We start from the raw sequence: 20,977 nt of genomic DNA on the forward strand, positions 1-20,977 counted from the left end.
TCCCCTCCCCGTTCACAAAGATCCAATCTATCTGGGCATAAGGGGATTGTGTCACTGTCCCTGGGGGGTCCTCTACACTGTACCACATTTCTCTCAGTGCGCTCCCCCTGCACAGTGCCCGCTCTACCATTAATCCCCCAAACATCACTAACACGTGGCCACGGAGTATAGAAGTTTTTTATGAACATTTTGGAGGTAAAAGAGTTACAATTATGGAGAGAGAAAATTCCCTTAAACTGGATCCTAAATACGACTGTCTTCCAAATTCAAAGAAAATATGAATATTGGCAGACCCTCATTCCAATGACTATATCCCTATCTTATTATCCTCTCTCCAGACTTTTCTCTTCCATTTCTCTTCTCTTGTTTGAGTCTTCAAATCTTGAGAAATTTTTCCCCCTCAACTGCTCTCATCTTGACTATTCACCAAAGCAATTTATTTTTGCTGCTGCCTTCTACCAGATCAGCCCAAAGGGCTACTCTTTTCACAGCCTCAATCCACTCAAGATGTCTTTCTAAATAGCATGAAATAGACACAATATAGGTATGCCAGATGTTCTCTATTTGCCTCTCCAAATCATCTCTCTGACCTCCTCTACCTTGTTTTGTGCTTCAAAATGCTCACCTCTGTGGACTGTATCATGGGGTTCCCTTGCCATCTGACATATAATTAATTAGGTTCTTCCAATGCAAGGCACTAACAGGTTGAAGGGCAAGAGGAAGGAGGACAGGGTGTTCATTCCCCCACTTCCCCTGCTGCCAGGCTGAGGGCTAACAGTGAGTACATTCCTCTCCTGAAGGCCACAGTTCCTGTTAGGCAGGCAGCCTTCTAGCTCTAAATCTCATCAGGTTCTAGTAACATGCCTCTTGAGATTAACAGCTGTTAAAAAAGCTACTCCAAACGCTTATCCAAAATGCTTATCATCCCTTGTTGGTTTCCTTTAACTCTGCCTACACTTTCATTAAACTGTCTTCAGGCACCCTACGTGAGTGTGCCGTCCATTTCCTTCCAGGATCCTGGCTGACACAGCAGGGAGGAAAAGAAACTAATTAAAAATCATATTGACATCCTCAGAGAGATTACAAAGAATACTCATAATACAAGAATTGGTTGTTATGAGAAAGGAACAAAAAAGAGTTCTTGAAAATTAAAAACATGACAGCTGAATAAACATGTCAATAGAAGCACTGAATAACAACCAGGCTGAAGAGCAAATCTGTAATTTGACAGATGACTTCAGGGAACTCTCTAAGGTGTAAAGTAAAAAGACGAAAAAAGAAAGCACATACTGGAAAAGGTCAAGATGAAGGTTTAAGGCTTATTTAACATTTGGTCAAAAAGGACAGATATAACAGAGATAAGTAATGGAAGAAAAGAAAGAACAAAAGAATAATTTGAGCTTCAGATCGAAAGGGCCCAAGTGCAAAGGATCAATAATTAAAGGCGGGTCGGGAGAGACACGTTCTGACACATACTAATGAAATTTCAAAAATATAAGGATAAATAAAAACATCTTAAGCTCCCAGAATATCCTTGATCTTAGGAGACACATGATAAAGTATTTTGGGGTGAGGTGTTTGTAACTTTCAAGAGGTTCAGCAAAAGGAGAGAAAAAAATAGAGAAAGCCATTGTGGCAAAATGTTAATATGTGAATCTAAGTGAAGGGTATGTGGTATTTACTGCATTATTCTTTAAATTGTTCAACAGGTTTAAAAAAAAAAGTTGGACAAAAAAGAAAAACAAGGCTCCTAGAGAAAGGTAAAATAAAACAAACAAAAACAGGTTTGATAAAGAAGAACGAGACTGAGATGGCATAACACTTCTGATTATAAACACTAGATGCTAGAAAACAATGGAACAATGTCTTCACAGTTCTGAGAGAAAATGATTTTAACCTAGAATTCTAGTGAACTATAATGAAACCTGAGGGTAAAAACACTTTCAAATATTCAAGAGCCAGAAGGCTTAATTCCCATACACTCTTTAAGAAAGAAAAAAATTAGTAATACTGAGTTTATGCAATCTAAACAACATAGCAGTGAAATATTTAAATGAAAAACTAGTTGAAACTGCATCTTCATTACTATCATGCTGGTCCAAGCATTATAGCAACTACTGCTGAAACACTGCAATGGCCTTTTAACTGGTCTTCATGCTTCCACTGTTTTGCCCCTCCTATCCATTCCCACACAGGAGCCAATGTGATTTTATTTTATTATAATTTAATGTTCCATTTTATTTATTTTTTTATACAGGTAACATATTCACATTGAACAAAATACATTCATATCATTTGAAAATAGAAAGTAGAAAAAGGCATTACACCCTTGAGACCCAGACAGTGGGGTCTCTGCACTTTAGAGAACATGCTGTAGGCCTCTTCCAGCTGCATCCCTCCAACAGGTGAAGAGTCCAGAGAGCCTAGAGCCTAGGGCATTTACCCATCCAGACCATGTTCCAAGTACTTGAATCCCAGGGGTGTCTGCCCAAATGGGCTAAGACCACCCACAGGGCCTGCACATGGGTTGTCCTCCCTATGGCTGAACACAGTGCCCATCGGCACACCCCTGGGCTCAGGGAGTGGGTAAGGGGTAGCTGTATGTGGGGTGTGCACAGAGTCCTTATATGAGAGCAGGGTGTCCATCCTTCACGGTATAGGTCTGAGAGTGGGGTTAGGGTAAGAGGACAGAGTGGACAGGTTACATGCTGGCCAGGGCCCACAATATCAGAGTGGGCCTGAGAAAGCGCATATAGCGAAAAGCCTAGGTCCCAGCTCTGTCCCCAGCCAAAAGTCTTCCCTTGCCAGAGACAACCACTGTTTCTGACACAAGAGTGATCATTTTAAATCACAAATCTGATAACATAATCTCCAACTTAAGATATTTTAGTGGTTCTCCATTACTGTTAAGATAAAATCCAAAATCCTTAAAATGGTCAATACGGTGCTTCTCAAACTATAATGTGCATTAGAGTCACTTGGGGATTCAAGTCTGATTCAGTAGGACTAGGATGAGGCCTAAGATTGTGCATTTCTAACAACCTCCTAGGTGATACAGATGCCACTGGTCAGTAGGTGACAGCTTGAATAGAGAGCCTATAAGAGATTAATATTCCTTTTGAAGCTATGATTTCAGCTACCCTAGTTAGGGAAAGAGACTTTCCTCCTGGCCTACCCACCTCATTTAAAAAGAAGCTGCAGCTGGTCCAGGCAGATTGGAGAGAGGGTGGATAGAAATTGCCAAGTAATAATAATAGCTAACATTTATTCATTCATTCAACAAATATTTATTGGACATCTGTTTGTATGTGCTAGCACTGCCTAGAAAGCACAGCAGTGAACAAAAAAAGTCTCCATCTTCATGGAGCTTACAACCTAACAGGGCAGACAGAATCAACAAGTAAATAAATAAAAGTGTTTGGGCTAAGAAGAAAAGTAAGTCACGATGAGGAGCTAGGCGGTAAGAAGAGGTGCTATTTTGGGCAACTGAGGCATATACAAGGATAGATTTAAGGTTTTTTGCTGTACTAAGCACTAAGGCAGCCACTGTGCTGAGTACCTTAAAGAGCAAGGTGGCATTATCTCATTGATATGAGGTGCTGTTGTCTTATTTTGTAGATGATAAAACTGAAGCTTAGAGATGTTAAGTAATTTGCTCAAGGTTAGACAGCTGGCAGAACAAGGATATGGACCCTGGCAGTCTGGCTATTACCAATTTCTGTATTAATTAGCTTTTGCCGAGGCAAAACACAACCAGAAAATCTCAGTGGCTTGCAAGTAGGTATTTCTTGCTCATGTTACCTGAGGGCGGAGCTCTGCTGTGCTCAGCTCGGCTCCCTGTATCTTAACACTCTTCAAGTAAGACTTGAACTGTTAACCTCTGAACTGCCAGGTTGGGCCTGCCAGTTTATGACAAATATAAGTAATTCAAGTATCAATATCACCAGACACACAAGAAGAGGATCAGCAGACCAAGAGGGATAAACTAACATTGAATCAACAAAATTTTCCCTTTGTTGGTTTAAAACTTCCAAATTTCAATCACTTAAGCTTTTCTTTAAAGTTAAGGGAAAAAAGTTTAATATGCAGTAGATCACTCTACTTTTAGCAGCAGTTCTTAATCTTTGGGGTTACAATCTCTTTGAAAATCTGATAAAATTTGGGCTCTCTCCCAAGAGAAATGCTTGTTAAGTCTACACAAGTTTGCACCCAGTTTAAGGGACACACAGGCTCCTGGAAACACCACAATCCTCAATTTGAGAACCCTTAAATTGTAACCTGCCAAAAGAAACCTCTGCTCTGAAAACTGCCTTCTACTCCCTGGTGAACAAGAGGGATTCTCTTTGACTAATTATTTCATTTAATTAAAAGACAGTTAACTCTAATTATTAGCATATCAAAAACATAGTTATACCATCTTAAAACAGTTCTGCAGCAAAAAAGAATAAGGGCCTAGCTAGCTGTTAAGAACTACTTATTTCAGCTTCCTTGAAGGCAAGTTTTATTTATTGATTACCTGTAAGTGAATTAGTCATCAATATTTTTGTTCTATGGTGGCTGATTTTCCCTCTGTACTCAGTGGCTTACAAGTATGTTGTTGAATACAATTCTAGGCCTTGGGAAATACAAATATAATTGTAACTTATCCTAAGTCACATACAACTTTTTTTTAAAGGAAGGTTAATTTGCCTCTCCTTCTCCCCCAAATCATGAAATGCATCCCCAGACTACTAAGAAATTATTTAAGGTTCTGTATCATTCTTCAGTTTCATAGTGTATTGTTGACTATTTTTTTATAAACAGAGTACTACTAAAATTAAAATGCCATAGTGGAGCAATGAGGCAAACAAAACAGAAACTTTTGATACTTGATGTCCCATGTTTCATTATACAATAACTGAATCACAATCTGGTAGAGCTCTCATTAACACAACATATCCAAATTATTACATGGCTAATACAAGAAGCTTAAAGTAAATAGGGATATAAGGATGCTTAAACACATACTTAAACAAGGCCAGCTGTGTTAGTGACTTGATCTACGTTATCCTAAAAGAGAGCTAAGACAATACAGTAGTTGACTATAGAATCATAAAAAATAGGCATTTTATTTAGTCATCATTTTTTCAATAAAAAAATGGCAATAACATTTGAATCGAATAGATCTAGGAACAATTATAAATACATATGTAAATTTATATTGTTTGCATTCAACAGAATCAACAGTAAAATATTCTTTAGTTTTGAGATGCATTATAGTGTTGAGATTAATAGACCAAACTCTGGAGACCCAAATGCCTGAGTTTAAATCCCAGCTCTGCCCCATACACTAGCTAGGTGAACAGGGGCAAGTTAGATAACCTCTCTGTGCCTCAGCTTTCTCTTACCAAATGGGTAAGTTAATGGGTGACTGCAAGTACAAGGCTTAGAATGGCAACTGGAAAAAAAAAAATTCAAGCACTAGAATGTAAGCTCTATAAAGGTAGCAATTTTTAACTCATTTGCCTAAAGGTAGCAATTTTTAACTCATTTGCCCACTGATGCATGTAGTGCCTAGAACAGTGCCTAAAGATAGTAGGTGCTCAATAAATACTGTGGAATGAATGACTGACATCGTTGTTATAAAAATGGTTATTTCTGGATAGATAGAAAAACTGAACCAGTTAAGCTCAGCTATTTAAACTTGGAAATTTTCCGTTTCCCCTCAAACTCTCTCCCTCTAAAACAAAATGGAAACATAAGCATCCTTACGTTGCACACCCAAATCTTCCCCTCAGGCCCATAGCAACAAAACATGACAGATGAACTAGATTTTGGTTGAGCTAGAGTGCCATCTAGTGCTCACAAAGCTACAAGCTGAGAATTTGGAGTAAATTTTCATCCAGTGTGATGAACAAAGGAAAAAAAAGATACAAATGCCAAATCCATTAGGAAAAAATCTGTTCTATCAGCAGCCAAAGTCTCTGAAAGAAAGGTATTTCTAAAGAAAATTAAAGAATTGCAGCTTTTAAAATTAGTATATTATATTAGAAGAAATTTATTTCAGAGTATATATTGAAGTTCTACTTATCATAAAGGTCATTCCGTTAGGAATAGAGAGCAGTGTATTTGAGCTTATTTTCTTTTTAATGACGTCTTTTTTTGGTCCTATTAGAAGAAACAAAAGTACTCATTATAAAGATTTTGGAAAAATGCAGAAAAGCATAAATGTGGCCCAAAGATAACGACTGTTAGCAGTGGAGATTATATGTATATTTCCTAGATTTAAAATATACATGGGAAAAATATTCCAATTTTAATCAAATATTTGGCCAAGATATTAAAAACAAAATATGAGAAAATGATAAATAATGATGTTTTCTAAACTAAAATTAAGAGCTTCCCTGCATTTGAAAAGCCCTAGCCTCAACGTAACATTGTATTCACAGGGTAACATTTTAAAAAAATTGCTGTCAGTTATGTAATCATTTTGGTCTGGTTCTGCAATAGCCAAAATCTATAAAGACTGGGGCTTATAAAATATAAAAAGATAAATTATTCCATCTGTTCCCTTTCAGATTCCACTAAATTGATAGTAAAGTATACCAACTTGAGTTTGGGAGATTTGGATAGAAATGTGGGTTTGCAACGATGTTTAATCTCATTCATTATTCATTTGAGAATGCACATAAAAGTTGTGGGCTTTATTTTTAACTCTCTTTTCCCCTCAAATCATAGACACAGCTGAGATTTGAGTCACAGCTCATTAGATAATCATTAAGTGATGAAAAAAGAAAGCTGTCTGCCACTTCCCACCTTTTGGACAAATGCTGTTTTACTTTTAGTACAAATAATGGGAAGCAGGGAATTTCCTAGGATTGCACAAGAATAATGGGGGACAGAAGAATCATGGGAAGAAGAGAAGGAAGAGGAAGATCGGGAAGCTGCTAGATGCAGGTGGGCTGGCCTCTCCAACTGAGCCTTGGTGGGCCTCAGCTTGTGAGGGAGCAGGGCCTGAGGAGGAGCATCCATTGGCCAGGCTGGTGTGAGGCTCCTTTACCCAGAGACTGGTTGAAAGAGTGGGGAGGGGGCAGAGCCTGGGCTCATACAATTACTTGCTGAACTATACTCTTTTCTAGACATTAATTAGGTTCCTGGGCATATAACCTAGATCACAACTGTCTTCACAACATGTAGGGAGGCTCACTCTGCCCAGCCCCTAGCTTCAGGAGATATGCTGTTGCAGTAGGCTGCTTTTAAAATGGCTCCCAATGATCTCTGCCTCCTAGTATTCACTCTCTTGTATAAACTGCTCCCCTTGAGTATGGGCTGGATCTAGTGACTTGCTTCTGATGAACAAATGAAGGCAAAAGTGATGGCTTGTGGCAGCCTCCCCAGTCACTACCTAAGCCTGGACTCTGCTTCTCCCCTTGGCACAACTGGGCACTTTTTTTGAGGGCAGTTGACCTGCCTGGTCTCTCTCTCCCACCCAAGGGCTTGTGTACCATCAACATCTGAAATAAATAATAGGATATCTGAGCAAACTTCCTAACTCCGTGCTTCAGTGACCGCAACAGCTTAGAATCTAAGTGCATGTATAGTTTCTAAGATAAACCACCCATCCTGACTATGTATTATTAATTTTACTGCTTTTTGCAGTTTCTATTTACTATTTACCACTTGGTATGAAAATACGTCAGTATTTTAACAAGTATTGCTATACTGGTTGAACATCAGCCCCTAGTTTATGCTGTAAGGTTAATCCATTTCATGAGACTCAACATTCTAGTTCCACTTCCTTTCAATGATTTTTTAAATATAATTAACAGAATTTGTACAGCTTTCTTTTAGCCATCTCAATCTTTAAATTATGATGCTACTACCACATGTAAACTGCCAAGCTGTTTTATTTATAAAGCCCGACACTGCAGTGAGAAGGAGCTTTGACAAAAGTCATAGCTGCATGTTCATACATGCACTGACAGATGGCGAAAGGAAAATAAAAGGGGGCCACAAAAAGGAAACAAAAATGAGGCCAAAACTTAGTCTGCAGGAAAGTACAACAGTGCATTAATTACTTCCAGCCAGTCAGCAGAGGTCTGGTTTGGGCATGTCGGGGGTAGAAGCAGTGTACACTTGTGTAAACAAACAGATGAGCTGAGAAGAAAAGTTAATTATTACATTAAAGTTTATTTGCTCCATTAAGCTGTCTCTATTATCCCAACCCATCCTGATCTTTCCTTGTTCTGAATTACTATAACACTCTATATAGCATATAATTTTTCCACATTAAGTGTTTTCCAATATAAAAGTAATACATGCTCATCGCAAAAAAAAAGGAGACTATAGGAAAACAGATTAGTGGTTAAGAACATAGACTAAAGAGTCAGACATGTGTCCTCACTCTCAATATTCACCACTTGAGTTAAGTTACTTAATTTATCTGTTTCCTCATCTATAAAATGCAAAACTCAACTCACAGAATTGTTGTAGATATAAAATTAGATATTGCAGGTAACTAGACCTTCAAAGAAAGTGCATAGATAGTTTGTACAAATTCTTCCAGAATGTGGTTGTAAACCCCAAATATAAAAAGGCAACAGTATAGCAAGAATTGAGTTTTGTAGATCTGGTGGGATCCAGTGTCACCAGCAGGTGCACCCCCTTAGGAGCCCTGGGGGCCAAGGAAAGCAGCACGCAGGCAGGCTGTAAGTGCTTCTTCTCAATGAGAAAGTCTAGCTTTTGAGAATTTCCTGTACCCTTGGCTAAATAAATCAGAAACTTAATCTAATTTTACAGTGAGTAGATGCATTCATATTTGTACATTTGTTTCGTTTTGGGAAGATATCTTCCTCAAAACCTGTAACTCACCTGAAATTTTGCAAATTTTATATGTAAAATGCTTATTACAATGCATGGCATATAGTAAGCACTCAATAAAATTATTGATTAATAATTATTATTATAAAAAGAAAAATTTAAATCTCCAATAATCTCACCTCTAAAAGAGAACTATGATTAATATTTTGGTATATGCAGGTTTCCTGACTTTTTTCCCTCTCTATAAGAATATATATATTTGGCATACTACTTTAAAAGTTGCTTTTCTACTTAAATATATAATTTTTTTCTTACAAATATATTTTAAAACAATTTTAATAACTGTACAATAGTACTTTATACAGATCTATTATAATTTAAATAATCCATAATTTATTTGATATTTAGATTATTACACACTTACATATGAAAATACATATTGATAATACATCTATATCATAAATAGCTCTATAGTGATTATCATCATACAAAAATCTTTTTGAGATGATTTCCTGGTTGTGGAATTACGATGTACACACTCTCCCACCAACAGCTGCACTGTTGTCAACATATTGCCATAAAATTTAACATTTTTAGTCACAATCTTGATTTGTTCTTAAACTTTCTTCCCTAAATCACTGCAAAATTCTTAAGGGGAGTGGCTGTCTTCTACTTCTTTTTATATCCCCCCTTTGTGTCAGAAAAGTGTCAGGCACAAAGAAAGATTTAAAATGAATTCTTACTTTAAAAAAGTATACTCATTTCGGCCTTCGATGGAGAGGGAAGTCAGCTAGAGGTGCTGTTGTATTCAGGAAAAAAACAATAACCTTGTTATTAAGTATTTTAACACAGGAAAAAGAGATAACTGTAATTTAGATTCATTCCAACCATAAAAAGCATTTAACATAAATATGTAGTGCTAAAATGACAGAATATTTATCTTAAGGTTTGACTCTTCACATTTTACTACACACCTACTCCCGAATTCAAAGGAGCCATCAAAGACGAGTGTAGAGTGGAATTAGATACCTCCTTATCGGAATAATTACCACTAAGGAAACTATAATAAAATGCACGAAAGGCAATAATAAAATAAAATCAAGATTAAAACACTTATGGTTTGGTGGAAAAGCCAAATACAACTCTAGCTTGGGGTCAAATTTTTGTTTAGAAAATTATTATTATTTTTTAATTTATTTTTTTTTTTGAGGAAGATTAGCTCTGAGCTAACTACTGTCAGTCCTCCTCTTTTTTGCTGAGGAAGCCTGTCCCTGAGCTAACATCCGTGCCCATCTTCCTCTACTTTATATGCGGGATGCCTACCACAGCATGGCGTGCCAAGTGGTGCCATGTCTGCAGCTGGGATCTGAACCAGCGAACCCCAGGCCGCTGAGAATAGGAACGTGCGAACTGAACTGCTGCGCCACCGGGCCAGCCCCTAAAAAATTATTTTTATACGTTAAACTGAAAAAAGAAAGAAAAGAGCTTGCCTGACATCCATATTCCAATACTCAGTACAGGCCCAATCATGCAAGATTTGATTAAATCTTCAGCATCTAAGGAAGATGAATGAAGGTTTTAATGGAGCCTTTAGGAAAAAAGCAAATGTAATCATTTGTTAGTAGTTGTCACTAATGAAGGAAGTATAGTACTTAGATTTTCCTTCTTCTTTGACAATGTTTGTTGCCAAAATCATTTTGTTTCATCATTCCATACCAGATTTTTAGTGCACATGCCATAGATACCAAAACTCTGACCTAACAAATAGTATGCAAAAGTATACAGATTGGCACTATTATGGGTTTAAAAATATTTTGTGCTTAACAATATAGTTATAAGGGGCTTTACAATTAGAAAATATCAATGAAGTATTTTAAAATCTAATTTATAACATTTAGGCAACAAAGTTAAAAATGCCTCAACAATTATGTTAGTTTAAGTACACAGTTCAAATTGGGTAATTTCTTAAAATCATTATATAACAGGTTAGTTCACAATTTAATAAATCAAGATTAAAATGTTCCAATTTGATTAGATAAATGTTGAATTATGGAAAGGACAAGAAGTTACTTTTTTATACTATTTAAACACAATTCTTTATGGTTCTAATGATAATTTTCCATAATGACTGAATAAAAGAATCCAAAGACTTTCAAGTATTCATGGGAGACATACAAATGGAAAAATGATTTCTATACGAGCTCAATGTAATGATACAATCTGGGCTTGATTTCTAAAACGACAATTGAGGCCCCTTTTCTTTTTAGCTGTAAACAACTTGCTGTATGACATGTAACGCAACACCATATTTTGGGAAATTTCAAACATTCATAATCCACAGGAAAAATACTCAACACTCCTACACTATTTTTTTTAAGCCTACAATAGTGCAGTCTTTCAGCTACAAAGCCAGAAGCATTATAAAACCAGTACTTTTCCACTAGAGTTGCTTGTGGGGCGGGGAAGGGGATGTTCAGCCCTGCAAACGTTAGGGTCTAAAATAAGATCATTGCAAGGAGTTACTACAACACTCGCACTGCCAGCACTGTCATGGCAACAATGAACTAGCTAGGCAAATGCTCTTTTAACATTCAAAGCTAATCTTGAGTCTATTAGTCATGGAAATATACCAAATTTTCTTTTAAGCAGTTCACTAAAGAAATCATCTTACTTGGTAATCTCTTAGTGTAAAGATAAGCCTTTTAGACATCATATTTCCAAGATCACAATCCAGAGCCTCCTTGCTGAAATTTATAATGACAACATAATGAAAATTACATGCCACAGTGAAACATGAAGATTCAGCAGGGTTCAAATGCAATCTCAAGATGGGTCAGGGTTTAAAAAAGAATTTCATATGCAATTTAATAACATCTGAGAATGTGGTTTCCCCTAGAAACACCAAAGTTTTACATTTCATCCTAAAGGAAAAATAATTTGGAAAAGAAAGTAATATATATTTTCACCGTTATGAACCTTACATTAAATTTTTATTCAGATAATATAGTATAATGGTGAAAAGCATGGACTCTGGAGTCCCATGGCCGGGGTGTGAAACCTGGCTCCTCCTCCTACCAGCTGTGATACCTTGGGCAAGTTATTTAACCTATCTGGGCTTTGACATTTCCTGATGCATAAAACGGGGATAATAATTACTCTCACAGGTTTATGTGAAGATTGAATGAATTAATATATGAAAAGACTTAAGAACCAGGCTTTGCATACAGAATGCCTATTCTTACTACATTCAAAAGTAGAAGTGTACAAAACTAGAACGATTAAGAGACTGCTGAAGATGACTTAAGATAACTTGGTCCCAATGCCACAACAGATTATAAGGAGGACAGGCACGGGAGCTCAGGAGGAATGCAAAGACTCCTGCCACATGCAAATAAGCAAATTCAAGAAATCAAACATGGTACAAAATCTCTCCAAGCCCTGTTACCTCTTCTGTAGTATCTTTTTGGTAATGTAATCTTTGCTTAGTTATTTTGTTCTTAATCATATCAAGCAGTCTAGGCTGGGCCAGTTACCTGGCAGGAGTGAAAGGACTGATTTGGGGTCTTTCTGCTTAAGATGTCAGGCTCCCGCTGAAGGAAGCAGAGTAGGAACATTGATAGCGCAGCTCTAATCTCCTCAGTAGACCTTCAAGGCAAGTGGTCTCTGCAGTAGATAATTCGCCTAAAGTATCACACGTGAACCAACCAGGCACAGAAAATTCAGTTGCTTACTGACAACACTGGCAAACAAGCCATCACTTGTTTTCCTATATTATGTGTCCTTGAAGATGTATTTGAAAGTCAAATGTTCATAGGTAGAATAATAGACTAACATGTTGTCAAGGGAGGAATCCAGTTCCTGGAGAGCTAAAACAATATTTATAAAGTCCTTAATTTGGTTCCCAGAGGTGCTATTTCCTCTAGGGTGCTATTCCCTAGGGTCAGGGAACCTGGAAAGTAGGTGAAACTTTCCCAGTTGCCCAAAGAATTGGGGGAGTGTAAAGGGCATATTGTGCCAGAGGGCTCAACTTCCATCTCCTCTCCCCCATCGCACTGTGGGGGCCAAATAGAATACTAATAGTTAACATTCAATGAGTGCTTACTGCGTTCCAGTAAGCACTACACGTTAGCTCATTTAATCCTCACAACTCTGCGAAGGAAGTGAGGAGGTTATGTAACTGGCCCACAGTCATAGAGTTTGTTATGTAACTTGCCCAAGGTCATAGAGTTTGGCAGAACGGCACTGAAAGCCAGGTCTGACTAACTCCAAAGCCCATGATGTTGACCATTATCCTCTAGTGCTGTCCAGGTACTGAAGCACAGGCCTCTCCATGGGCACCTGACCACCTGGATGACACATGCTGCTGCCTGCCTGCGACCCTTCCCTGCTGGTAGCACACTGACATATCAGAATGGTGTTGGACTCCAAGGAGGAGATGGATGCTGCAGATCTGCCATCAACCCTGGGGCAAACCTCTGGGCAAGTCCAATACTTGTCCTGGGGCAGTGGGTGGTTGGAAGCATCCAATGATAAAGTTGGACATCAGCATTAATCAGCTAATTTATTAAAATTTAGTGTACAAAAGGCATTTAGGGGTGTTAATATATGTAGAGACAAAGTGTGGGCTGTATGAAAGTAACATAAAAATTCTAAACTCTAGGGGGTTGGCCCTGTGGCAGAGTGGTTAAGTTTGCACGTTCCGCTTCAGTGGTCCAGGGTTTCACCGGTTTGGCTCCTGGGTGCGGACATGGCACCACTCATCAGGCCATGCTGAGGTGGCATCCCACAACCCACAACTAGAAAAAAATATGCAACTATGTACTGGAGGGATTTGGGGAGAAAAAGCAGGAAAAAAAAGGTCGGCAACAGTTGTTTGGTCAGGTGCCAATCTTTAAAAAAAAAATGCTAAAAGACCTAGATCAAGTTCTTCTTCATCATCATCATCGTCAACGTTTATTGAGCACTGACTATGTACCAGGCCCTCTTCTACATGGTTTACGTGTTCATTTAATTCTCAAAACTACCCTGTGAGATTGGTATTATTATTATCCTCATTTTACAGATAAGTAAACAGCTTCAAAGAGTTTATTCATAGTGAAATCTGTGCAGTACATTGACATTTACAAAATGCTTTACCAATATGATCTCCTTTAATTTTTATGATCACATCACAAGGTAGATAGTAAAATTATGTCAATTCACAGATGAGGAAACTGAGACTACAGAGGTTAATTTATTCATGAGCATATGGCTGGTAAAGAAAATACAAGATCTTTAAGCCATTTTGAGGTAATATTTCTGTCAATGTGAGACTGTATATTTAAAATAGATGGTTAGAAAATAAAATAAATCAAGAAAAAGAAAATACAAGCTTCTTCTTTTGTTTTTTAAGTAGAATCATTATTAAAGTTAAGTGAAACAGCCTTTTCTTTGACATGTCAGAAGATAGATAAGCAGAATGTTTCACATATACTAGGTACACAACAAGTATCTAATGAATGAAATGAGAAGAAATAATTCACTAGGTTCAATGGTAAATCTATCTTGTCTCAATAAAATTTCAATTCTTATACTCAGAACCTGTCATCAACAAAACTGAATAAACATCATATTTTATAATTTAAGTCTGCCAATGTTTACACTACCTGTTAGATGAAAAAGTAGACACACCTTAATCTGGTGAGGTGTAATCACTATCAACGACTTTAAGAGATCTTATTTTGTGAGAAAACCTGTCTCGCCATCATTTAAATCACTTTTCACTTTTGAAAGCCTTCTCTAAATATGTCCTTCAGTACCACTGAACATATCACTCTACTACTATTTTGCAAGGCTTGGTCTTTATCACATGATCGGAAGAATTTCTTGCTGTGTTTAGGCTATGAATAGCATTTGAAAAATTACTCAGTTATAATTATAGACAGCTAACACCTGCCAACTTGCTAGAAAATGAAATCATGTAAAATTTAAAGACGAGAGTGCAATGCTTGTCAAACACTGAAGTATCAAAACAGTAAACGTTCAATTTTAATAGGGAAAACTAAGATTCTAGTTAGATTTTACTGAAGATTACACATAGAATTGACAAATTATCCTAGCTAACTTTTAAGAGGCATATATATTTATTAGCTTGTCAATTTAAACAAGTTAAAACACTAAATGAATACTATTTATTTAATGAATATGTATATATGAAAGCTGATTTGGGTAAAATAACTCACAAAACTCACATCATAATTTTATTTCCCTTTAGTATGGTTTAAAAACTTAGGAAGTTGTTTTAAGGCAATTTTATAATATAAGCAATAATTTATAAATCTATGAAGACCTTTCCCTTTTTCAATTAAAAATAGGGTAAGATTAAAATAAAATATAAAACTACAACTATCTCATTTTTCTATGGTAATTCCATATTTCATTGCAATCTAATCAGATTTTTCTATAAATAATTATATGAAAGAGATTAGAACATGAGACGACAGATAATTCTTGTGTTGCAAAATTCCACAAGTTTTTCTTATAAATTGAAACATGTCACAAACTGTGACAGTCTACTAGTAACACACAGACTTTTAACAATAAAAATGCCAACTGGGAAAATCCAATAAATGGTGCTAATTGTTATCCCACAAAAACTCCCTAAGCATTTCCAGTGAGAAACCATTTTTTTAAAACAAGTATGCTTTCAAAGACATTTTTCTACACACAAACATTACAGTAAATGTATCTTTTCGACACTAGTTTAACTTGGTGCAGTAACCAAAAGGAAAAACAGCAAAGATGAAATAACGTTCCCATAGTGTGACTATCTAGCTGAGGTTTTCACACTTAAATTTCCAGTCTGCCCTATGCCCCTAGCAATAGCATCATCAAAGAGTCTGAAGAACCTTCAGATGTCCCTGAGTATACTGTGCCAGCATAATTAAAATACTAGGTAACTTCATCAAGGTCAATTAAGGTCTTTCTCACTTAATGTAACAAATGTGATCTAGAAAAGCTGAGTCAAAATAAATCCTATTTTCCATTGACTTCCAGTGAAAAAGTAGATATTTTACCATGGTGTGAAAAAAATGACTGATTTGAGGAATTGTGACAAAGAAGAGATTAAAACTGGTGGCAAAGCTTGCTTGGTACTGATGTACTCCTCGCAGTACTTTCTTCCTTCTATGCATTTTAAGCACTGCCTCCCCCTCCCCCAGCATCTCCCCTGTCCTTCCTACAAATTCTAAAAATTTTCCCATGTCTATGGTTCCTCCAGTCCATGTTAATTTGCTTCCACATAAACATTGCCTGTTTTTAAATATGAAAATTCTTTATGATTAAGACATAACACCAAACAAGGAATTATTGTATCAAAATCTTAAGTAACTAATAATCCCTCATTATACCCAAGATTCCATGGCTACTTTCTGTAAGGTGAAAGTTTCAACAAATCTTTAAGTGGGCTGTTTGAGTTATTAATTTATTATCTATTCAAATGGTTAAAAGATATCCTGCAAATGTCTAATGGCTTACCAAAAAGAAAATAAATATAACTCTAAAACAAAGAGACAGCATATCTACTTTCTAATTCTTTTACTCATGAATGAACTGTATAGCACTTTAAGGGTTCAAAATACTAAAGATGAGAAAATAATTCTAATTAAGCTAAACTATTGTTTCAGAGAGTTCTCCGTGATATCATGAATAATCCATGACCTTAAACCAAAATCTAATAAGCAAGTGTTTAACATCCCATTTTCCTACAAAACATTACATCCCATTTATAAACAAAACAATAACTACATTAGAGAAATATTTTAAACATTCATCATCCTGGGTTTTTTTCATGCTAGAGACCATTTAGGGGCACTGAAACAGTAATAAAATATCCAAAATTTGAAAACTTAAAAGAGTATCCTTGTTAGCTTTAATCTTTCAGAAAAGTCAGAACAAAGGAATAGGCCAGGATGTACCTGTATATTATAAAGAGGACACTGAGGGTAGATAGTGCAGATATGACTCATCCTGTTGGCCAGTGGGTAAAAAAAAGACAGGTTCTTTATTTTGTCTTCAAACCACTTAGGAAAAAAAATGTTAAAGATTTGCCTTCAGTTTCTTCATATTCTCCATCCAAAGAAGTGCAGACAACCTGAAGGTAAACAGTATTCTCCTCTGAGCTCGAAAGCAAGGAAAGAAAGTGGTCAAAGATAGGAATGAGGAAGCACTGAGTAGAGAAGTAAGCCAGGAGGTTTTCTGAGGGAAAGGGACCGAGTTCTCAGTGCACTGATAAAATAAGAAAGGCCAGAAAATAGTGGCTGTGGAGAGAGAAGTCTAGTGTAAGTCCTGAAAGAGGACTGTCATAGTTGCTGTGATACCCAAGAGTCAGCAGTGAATGTTTGAGACGCCTTATCTTAATCTTTTGGCTTGGACTAGACACGGCAGTAAAAAAGAAATCAAAACAAAACAATTATTTAAAAAGGCCATATCTGTTTCTAGACTGTCCGCAATCTGTTATATTTTACAGCATCATTATAAATTAATTATCTTTCTAATCTAATAGAATCTAAATTATAACTAGACCAAAGCAATATATTATTTTGGCTGTAACAGCAGTTTTAAAGGCAGCCTCTAATTAAACCTGCCTTTTGTCCCTCTTCTTCCTCACCAAGAGAAATTCTTTGTTCAAATGATGGGGCTCTCCTGGCTCCTAGGGGGTGAATATGGATTAGTCCAAATCAAAAACAGAAACGCCCAATTTCCTTGCCAATGACTGGCTTAGAAAAGGGTATGTGACCCAACCCTAGCCAATGGAAACTGAGAGGAAGTCTGTTGGAGGGTCTCTGGGTAAAGCTTTTCTTCCTTGATAGACACATGGGAAGAAACTCTTTTCTTCTTAGCTGCAGATGGCCATGACTGCACATGGTGCCTGGAATGCTGTAGCAACCTTGCAACCGTGAGTGAAGACAGCACTTGCTATGCTGAGGAAAGGAGAAAAAGAAAGATGGAAGGCAAAAAGGTAATGTAGTTTGGCTAACGAATCAATCAATCAAGCTTGAAACAGCCCAACTTCCAGACTTATTATGCGAAATAATAAACCTCTTATTGTTAAACCTACAAACCTATATATTACTCAATTGGATACCAACTGGATACTCCAACTGCAACTGTAACAACCGTAACTGTGCACCATACCCAACAGCTAAAGTTTCATTTCTCCCTGGGGGTAACAATCACTTCACTAAATGAAAGCCTTGTCCACTCCACTAAACAAAGATAAACAGTACTTTGTAACTTGGTCTAAATTTTCTATCTTAAGCCAAATTACTTTCAGACAGTGTTAATTGCTGGCAAGCTTATAAGAAAATTTAACAGTTTTCCTTTTTCACATTTGAAATGAAAATGACGAAATGACCATTCTTGGAAAAGTACTTGGCTATTTTGGATACTCCTTATAATCTTTCAATGTATATACACACACTCAGATTTTTCCCCTTATCTACATGCATTGTAAATACTATAGTTCACTAGTGGACTATATTAGTATATTGAGCCAGTGTTAATACTTCTGTTCCTTTGTTTAGGGAATCAAGCACATCAAAAAGGTATTATGGGGTTGAAAAAACCCAGCATAAATAAAGCCTCCTATGAGAATAGAAGATCTTCCTCAAAAGCAAGGAACAAATCTTATGGATGTTCCAGTTGAAAGTACAGTGCCTGGCACAGAATAGTTCTCAAAAATGTGTTGAACAGATTTAAGTATGTTGACGTGAAATCAATAAATGAGAACAGGAATACAAACAGAGAATGCTATCTTTCAATGTGCCAACTTTTACAGGTTTAGCCGTTTTGAGTTGAGTCCATTCTACCACTGCCCCAACATCTCTCCCTTTATGACTACAGTCCCCTGAACTGACTTACAGGAACTAGGGGCCTCCAGGAACAGGTGCAGAAATTACAAACACAGTTCAGCTTTTGCCGCTTTACTAATGAATAAGAGAAAGCATTACGGAGTGCTACCTTTGAATTAGTTGGTTTCCCATGTGAGGCTGATGCTTCAGTGTGAGCAGTGAGGCTGGAGTGGTAAGTGGAAGCCAGATGATGCTGGACAATACGTAACATTCTTAAGAAGTTTAAATTCTATCCGATTCTAAAGGATTTTAGGCAGAGGAGTAATATGGTCAGATTTTCACTTTAGATAAATGGCTCTGCAGTTACGTGGAGGATGGATATAAAGGTGGAGGATGGGTTAAGTCTGGAGACCTAAGAGATAACAACAGCAGAAGTAAAACTGTGGTAGCAGGGGCAGCTATTCCTTTAGGAGCTATTTCTAATCGTATGTGTCATGGGTAACTTAATCTCAACATGTCTAAAACAGAACTCATCATTCTCCCTAAACTGACCCTCTGCCACTCTTCTATCTCAGGAAATGACTGAACTATTCACCAAGCAGTTCAAGCCATAAACTTCAGAGCCATCCTTCATTTTACTTCCCTCATCTCTTACTTCCAATTAAATATTATATCCTCTTGTTTTTACCTCCTAGCTATCTCCCAAACCCATTCACTTTTTTCCACTATTCTACTCCACCACCATTTTTGCTTTGGACTAGTGGAACAACCTCCTAACTGATATGGCACATCCACTCTTAACCCCTGAAATCCATTCTCCACATTGCTTCCAAAGTGATCCTTCTAACACACCATCAACCATGTCACTATCTTGCTCAAAACCCCTTAGTGGCTTCCCATTGCTCCTAGGATAAAGTCCACAACTCTTAACATGACCTACAAGATCCTCTATTATCTTGCTCCTGCCCAAAAACAGTGAGAATCCCTAACATTACTGAGTGTTTCTTATGTGCTGGGCACTATGCTATGCTTTGCAAGCATTGTTTCATTTTATTCTCATTGGGAGGCAGGAACCATTAGCAACTTCCTCATTTTGCAGATGAAGAACTAAGTTAAGGAGAGATTATGTAATTTATCTAAGGTTGTAGAGCTAAGAAAGTATTGAGCCAGGTCTGATTCCAGAGCACGTGCTTAAGCTTTCACACTCCCCTCAAACTGCATGCTCCAACCACACTGCATTACTGTCTGTTCTAGGAATATGTGAAGACCTCGCTGTGAGGTCTTCACATATTCTGTTCCCGATGTCCCCCTCACAAATCTCATTTTTCCCTAGATAATATTCATTCATTTATCAAGTCTCTGCTAAAATGCCATCTCTTCAGGGAAGTCTTCCCTTACTATCTAAAATGACATTGTTTGTTTACTTCTTTATGGGTTTTTCTCCCTTCAGCAGAATGTCAGAATTGTTCACCACTAGCTCTCAGTTCTTAGAATGGCATTCACTAGGGGTTCAACAAACATTTGTTGAATGAAGACATGAATGAATGAAGTGGGAGTGGAAGCTCCCCAATCTAGTAACTTCATCTATTCAAACTGATAAGAAACAAAAAGAAGTCAAATATAAATTTATTCATCCACTGGATATTTTGCAGCTTCCAACTCCCAGCCAATACCCTTGAGAACTTACAGCCCTCCTGTGGGAGACAGACACATAAACATACGATTATAGCACAATATAAGAAAAGTGCCTGTTGAAATTGTGGCAGGAATAAAGTGCAAAAGATGCAGAGGTGAAAAAAAGAGTAGAAACCTACAGGAAACCCTTATGGTAGAGGAGATTCTTCAATCCTTTTGTAGGATGAATGAGTCTTGAAATATGTATCACGTAGTCCATGTATTTCACTTATGAAAGGTGAGAGGAACATCCACTACATACTGGGGCACTTTAAATCTCATTTAATTCTCATAACAGCTCTAAGTTATTCTTCCCATTTTATAGATGTGGAAATCCAAGCTAAGACAGGTCAAGTAACTTGTTTGTCCAGGGTTATGCAGTACATTAATGAAGGGGTAGAATTTGATCCCAGGTCTGTCTGACCCCAGTACTCATTTACTTACCATTATATTACAGTCCTTTGACCCTGTACTCCCCAGAGCTTAATTACTTCTTTTTCCAATATAACTTTTAACAGAATTGGTTATCTGGTTTCCCATTCCAGCACAAAGCAGCAGCAAAATGAAAGCTTCAGAAAAAGACCAAAGCAAAGTATACTGACAGCAAGGGAGGGAACAGAAAAACTATAAAAATTGAACACAAAAATTTAAAAAACATGGATCATATAGTCCTA

The 20,977-nt window shown here is 37.0% G+C and overlaps 1 protein-coding gene and 1 long non-coding RNA gene across 3 annotated transcripts in view; one reads left to right on the forward strand and one right to left on the reverse strand.

The window, feature by feature from the left end:
- SESN1 (sestrin 1) overlaps window positions 1–20,977 on the reverse strand; it is a 105,647-nt gene that overhangs the window by 82,065 nt on the left and 2,605 nt on the right. The gene's annotated exons all lie outside the window — the stretch shown is intronic.
- Window positions 16,796–18,500, forward strand: LOC139073640 (uncharacterized). The gene is made up of 3 exons (XR_011522623.1): window positions 16,796–16,936; window positions 17,679–17,797; window positions 18,363–18,500. It is a non-coding gene; the product is annotated as an uncharacterized lncRNA (long non-coding RNA).

This window comes from Equus przewalskii, chromosome 9, assembly GCF_037783145.1.
Source record: "Equus przewalskii isolate Varuska chromosome 9, EquPr2, whole genome shotgun sequence".
Lineage (NCBI taxonomy): Eukaryota > Metazoa > Chordata > Mammalia > Perissodactyla > Equidae > Equus > Equus przewalskii.